This window comes from Juglans regia, chromosome 6, assembly GCF_001411555.2.
Source record: "Juglans regia cultivar Chandler chromosome 6, Walnut 2.0, whole genome shotgun sequence".
In the NCBI taxonomy this organism is placed as follows: domain Eukaryota; kingdom Viridiplantae; phylum Streptophyta; class Magnoliopsida; order Fagales; family Juglandaceae; genus Juglans; species Juglans regia.
The window spans coordinates 27,104,468-27,111,049 of record NC_049906.1 but is presented as its reverse complement, the minus strand read 5'-3'; the positions used below and the strand labels follow the sequence as shown (position 1 = coordinate 27,111,049).

Here is a 6,582-nt window from a genome sequence, read left to right as displayed (position 1 = left end):
AATCAAGTAAGTCTTGAAGACCAGAGAGAACAATCGAAAATCTCACCTGAAATTCCACTTGGGCTATCATTTAATTCAATCCATTTTTCTTCTTTTATGTGCTCTGCTTTCATTCTTGTATACAACATTGGCTCCCATACTTATATAATACCGTAACTGAAAATGTACCCCAAGAGGATTACTAGGATTGGGAGGAAGACGAAGTTGAACCCTCAAACTGTCCAAAACCTTTACCTCAAATGATTCTAAATCAGAGTACCACGTCCATACTTCATATTGGTCTAAGGCTGCGATATTATCCATTACATTATGACCAGTCAAAATTGATAGACGTTCTTCACTATTAACATGGCATACACAATTTGAGCTGTTAATGGTTACCTCAGCTTCCGATAAAAAACTCTCATCCCTAAGATCTTCATTAAAAAATGTAACGACATATATTACAATTCCGCTTATATCTTCCAAATGGTGTGGTCCCTCTATATTTATTACCCATTCTTCATTTCCTTTCAATTGGACATCATCATCCCCTCTCTTAGCAATTTCATTTTCTAAAAATTCTATATGATACTGGAACCACTCTGGAATCTCATTTTCTGGTAACACAGTGGCATTATAATGTTCCTGTTAAAACAGTATCAACATCATCATTTATTTTAAAGTCATGCATCCTATATAGAATTGAGACAGAGGATAAGACACGTACATACCTTCCACAGTAATGGATTTGGCACTTTATAATTCCAAATCTTCACATGCATTTTGTCGCAGCCGTCCAAGCCAATAAAAAGTAGCGATCTATTGTGGCTTCCATTGAATTCCAATATTCTTGATAGATCTGGAAATCTTTCTAATGATTGGCATCCATAAGCATATACAACTTTTATATTTGGTGGAAGTTCTAAGATTTCTTCAAGTTTCTTGCAATATCTCAAGTCGAGCTCAAGAAGTGCAACAAATCCTCTTATGCTCGTGGGAAGGCTAACAATTTGACTTCCTGATAGATCTAAATGAGTCAACGTGGCTGAGAAATTAAACATGGTAAAAAATCTTGATATTGGAAAGAAATTGGATTCTGATTGGAAACAATTTTGACGATTCAACACTTGTAATTCACTACTTCCATTGCTTAAATTTGTTGGAGGCACCAATTCCTGGAGTTGTTCTTCACTCGATAATATCTCGTCTTCCATTGTTGGAGACTCAGTAGCTAGAATGGATTGTCGGTCGTCCCCCATCTTCTTCAGCAGATTTGTATAACCACCAATCATAAGCTCTCTTAAATGTTGCAACGGAAGAATGATGTTAATTGGGAGACGCATAAGGTTTTTGCAGTAACTTAGAAATAAAACCTGAAGTCCAGTGAGATTTCCAATGGACAAAGGTAGTTCTTCCACTGCAGTGCGCTCTAGATTTAATCTAGATAAAGATTTCATTTCACACAGAATTTCGGAAAAGCTACAAAGGCTTGAGCAATCTCTAAGATCTAGTTCATATAAACATCTCAACTTAAGGCTTCTTGGAAAAATTATGAGGTAAGAGCATCCGAAAAAACTCAAATGAAAAAGATTTTCTAGGGATCCGACGGAATCATGAACCTCAACTAGACTTGTACACCGCTGAACATATAATTCTCTCAAATTTGGGACGCTTGAAAGATCTGGAACTTTTGTCAAGAAATTACAATCATGGAAACGCATAATTGTCATATCCTATTAAAAAACAAAAAAAAAATGGAAAGGAGTTTAGCACATAGATTAGAGAAACAAAGTTATTGAAGATGATAATTGCAGGCACCTTAGATATGATAAAGCTTAAACTCCTTAATGAAACTACCATGCATTTTAAAGATAATGAATTTATTTCTGTGAAAATTGTATGTACCTTAAACTTGATGGAGCACTTGATGAAGCTTAGCTCCCCAATGAAGCTACTATGCATTTGAAAGATAATGAGTTTTTTTCCATGGAAATTGGGTGGAAAAGATTGTAGCGGATATTCAAACCAATCAAGTACTCTTAACTCGTTGGAGAGATAATTAGGTCCACTTGAAAAACTTGCATTACGATTGATAAACACTCTAAGTCTTTTCATCTGTTCAAATGCTTTGGGACTCAAAATAATCATTTCCTCACCTTTGGCATTTCTACTATAATGCCTTCGATTTTGTTTGTACCCTAGTATGTGAGAAAATACATGACAAAAGTGTTAGTAAAACTAATGCATAAAATGAAGCTGTTTTTTATATTTTCTAATTTCTGAAATGTAAAATACTAAATAGTCTCATGTATTAAAAAAAACAAAAAAATCAAAGAATTTATCTTCCCAACTCACATATGACTCTAAAAATTTTCACAAAATGAAGATACTCATGAAGAAAATAATAGGATATTTGAAATCAAAAAGGACATTTCATACTTTTATTGACGCATCTTAATTAAAAAGATTCTACATATAACTAAAAATCATTTCGATTTACAAGATATATATATATATATTCCAGTAGTTTTCACTACTAGAAAAGGAAATAAATGTAAAACTAAATAATTTTTTTTTGTGACTCTTACCGTACTTTCTTCCAACACGTGACGAACATCCTCATGAAACCATAATCTACTACATTCGCCAGGTTCTTTTGGTGATTGTAGTCGAACAATTTCTCGACCCATATATTGTAGCAAGTCATGCATCCAAACACTTTTATTCCACTCATCAACAGTGATAAGACACTTTTCTACAAGCCGTCGGATACTATAATCAGGAGAGAAACCACAATTGTCAAATATTTTAATGACATCAGCCAAAGGTCCTCCTTTGAAGAAACATGCAATATCAAGAAACATGTCCTTCTCATTATCTTCCAATCCATCATAACTTACTAGAAGGACACTTTGAATATTTACGTCGGGTATTTGTTTATATTTATTCAGTACACTTTTCCATTGATGAATGCTTTGATCTTTTAGAGTTGAACCTATGACTGTTAAAGCAAGTGGAAGACCTTGAGCATATTGCAATACTTGTTTAGAGAGTTCCACATAATGGTCAAGGGGTTCATCTTTCTCAAAAGCATGCAAGCTAAAGAGCTTAAGAGCTTCATCGTTAGCCAAAATCTTCAATTCATATTTTGAAACATCTTTAGACAAATTTAATAAATGTTGATCTCTTGTTGTTATGATGATTCTACTTCCAGAACCAAACCAACCAAGAGATCCAGCTAATGTTTCTAGTTGGACCAATTCATCCACATCATCAAGAATTAGGAGAACCCTTTTAGAGCAAAGTCTATGCCTAATCACATTGATGCCTCTGTCAATGTCATGAAAATCCAAACTTATTCCTAAAATCTCAGAAAGAAGTGTTTTTTGCAGCTAGATCAGACCTCCTACTTTCGAAGTTTCTCTAATATTTTTCAAGAAACAACTTCCTTCAAATTGATAAGAAATCCTGTTATAGATCTCTTTTGAAATAGTTGTCTTACCAATTCCACCAGTTCCAAATATCCCTACCATGCATATAATATCATTCCTTCCTATACTTAAATGCTGATAAATGTCTCGTACACGTGACTCTATTCCAACTGGATACTTTGCAACATTAAGAAATGTATGATTCACCATTATTGAGTCCACCCATTTAATGATGTCCTGAATAAACTCTGATTCATTCCTATCAATATAAAAGACAATAAATTAAAATAGTTAAGACTTTTCACTGTAATATACACATAAAGATGATTTGGTAAACATTGTCTTTTTTTATCCATTGCAAAATGACACTAGTAGATTACCATGTCAAAGGTAGCCTTTCTTCTTCCTCACGCTCTCCTCATACTTACATTTTTCATTCTTTATATGAATTATTAAATATTTTAACTATTTTTTCAATTCTTGAATTTGTCCCTCCCTTAACTCTGAAACTTATAACTAAGAGTATTTTTCAGTCTGTATATCTCTAAACAAATTGATTCATAAAACATTTGTTTATTCTTTATAGAACCAAAAGTAAAAGGGAAAAAAATAGAGAGAAGATTTCGATTTGTATAGTTTCATGTTCTTCTGTCCCGTTCCTCCTATAAACTTCATGTGAAATGAATGTGGTAGTACGATCTTAAATCCCTCAATAAGAAAAGATTTCTAATTTAACTATGGTATGCAAAAGACTGATAAATATCAAATAGTTTGGCAGCGCATCATATCTTAATCATTTTGCGAATTCTTAGATTCTCTTTAACATCACATGTAAACAAATATAAAAGTATAGCTGATTAAAAGTACCTGTCCCCTAATATGAATCCGAAAAAATTGGCTACTTTTTGTAAAGCTGCCTTCCACTTTGTAACCTTTACTTCATCCTTTATCTTACATCCAAGTTTAGCAAATGCTTCTCCAAAAACTCCCATTTTGATGTCGTACATCTGATGGAGATACATCGTAAAATAAGGGCAGAACAATTTGTTTTACCTTTTCCTTACACTCAAGGATCTTCAATAGCTCATCTAAACACCATCTGGACTCTGAATAGCTTTTAGAGAGTACAATGATAGAAATCATTGATCTATCAATGGATTTGAAAATTTCCGGCAAAATTTCCTCTCCTCTTTCCAGATTCTTGTCTATGCAAGTGTTGATTCCCCTGTGATGCAAAGCATGGTATAAATGAGAAATAAAGTTTTGGCGAACATCCTCACCTCTAAAACTCAAGAATACATCGTGAGTCCACGAACGGATGGAAGAAGAAGTAGACGAGAGCGAGGAAGAAGCTCCTTGTAAGGCCATGGAAGAAGTCATCTTCTAATGCTCACTAGAGAGGTACAATTATAGAGAAGAGTGTCAAAGAAAGATGAGAAGTGGGGATAGTCATCTTCTAATGTTCACGAGAGAGGTGCAATTATAGAGAAGTGGGTTGAGAAGTGGGGATCTACTATTGATAATAATGGTTGTTCAGAGTCCCCACACGAGCTCCCCTGGACCATGACGGTATGGTCGTCTTCTACTAATTCAAACAAAAGGACAAGACATTAATGATGAATTTATCTACCAACTTTCAACGTAACACATATGACTCTAGCCGAAGTCCAAAGAGAAGTTTCCACATGATCGGGAATTCAATATATAGAGAATAATCCAAAAACACGACTCTAGCCGAAGTCCACATGGAAAATATAAAGAAAAATTTTGTCACGTGAAAGGAAAACTCTACTAGAGTCATGACTCTAACCACTCGCATCCTAAAAGACAAAAAAGGTTGTTTCCAACTTGAGGAAATCAATAAAGAAGAACCCAAGGTCTACAAACCGCGTATGTGGATATTGGCACAGCGCTCCCCTATCCCGCCTTTACATAAACACTATTCTTGCATGCACCTGACTTGCAAATATTTGGAATTTTTTTGTTCATTTAAATATAAAGAATAATGCTAATATATCCCTAAATTATAGGACTATAAAAATAAACCAGAGAATCGGCCCGGACTGAATGGTTCGGTCCGAGACCCGTTCCTCCATTTTAAAAGCCGGTCAAAATCGGTCCGCTTCCGATTTTACGTTTTCAGGCACCGGACCGGACCGGTTCGTATGTATATATATATATATTTTTTTTAATTAATTTTTAATATTATATATAATATTTTTTAAATTATATATAATTTGTATAAAATAGATAATTACATATGAAATAATTTTTATTATAATCTATAACATAAAATTGAAATATTAAATATCAACATTTATTTGATCATATGTTTTAAATATAAAGTGTATATACGTTAATTACATTTTATGGCTTAATAAATTATTAACATATTCATTTTGATAAATACATTAGTAATACTAATAATAAAACTGGAAAACCGAGCCAGACCAGAACCAGAAAAACTGGAAGTACCGGTTTAGGAGGGTAATTGGTATGATATCGATTCTAGAAAATGCAAAATTGGTGTATACCAATTCGGCCCAGAATTTGTCCAAAACCAAACTAAACCAGACCAGTTACACCCCTACTAATTTATACCATTTACTTTTTCTCCTTGACTTATTAAAAAAAATTAAAAATACAAACATAAAATGATGAGAGAATATAGGATTTTAGTCTTCCTCTTTTTGGATTTTCGGGGGTAATTTTATTTTGAATATATATTTTTAAATTTTTTTAATAAACCACATGACACAAAAGACTCTACATCGGTGTACCTAGCCCACCCATACATGATACCCCACTCCCCTTCTGATCCAAAAATCATTTACCAGTTCAACCTTATTTTCTTCAATTTCTAATAACTGACAAAAGGTAGTTGATATATGTAGGATTATCATCAATTTTCGAAACACAGAGTTCCAAGGACTCTTAACAATGGAATCTAATTTTTCAAAACCAAAGTGGCATCACAATTATGTTCGTGGCTATCCAATATCATCATCAATTTTAAGTCTTGCAAACTATAAACCAAGGTACCCACAAGCTAGAGTGTATGAAAGAGAAAGAGAATAAGACACATACATACATGGAAGTAAATCGATCCGATCCAGTCCAGTCTAGTAATTTTCCGCCCATCATTTTTTTCGGACTGGACCAGACCGAA

General features: G+C 33.6%; 1 pseudogene; it reads right to left on the bottom strand.

Moving 5' to 3' along the window:
• Positions 1 to 2,737: 2,737 nt before the first annotated feature.
• LOC109012514 lies at positions 2,738 to 4,793 on the bottom strand (annotated as a pseudogene).
• Positions 4,794 to 6,582: the final 1,789 nt, after the last annotated feature.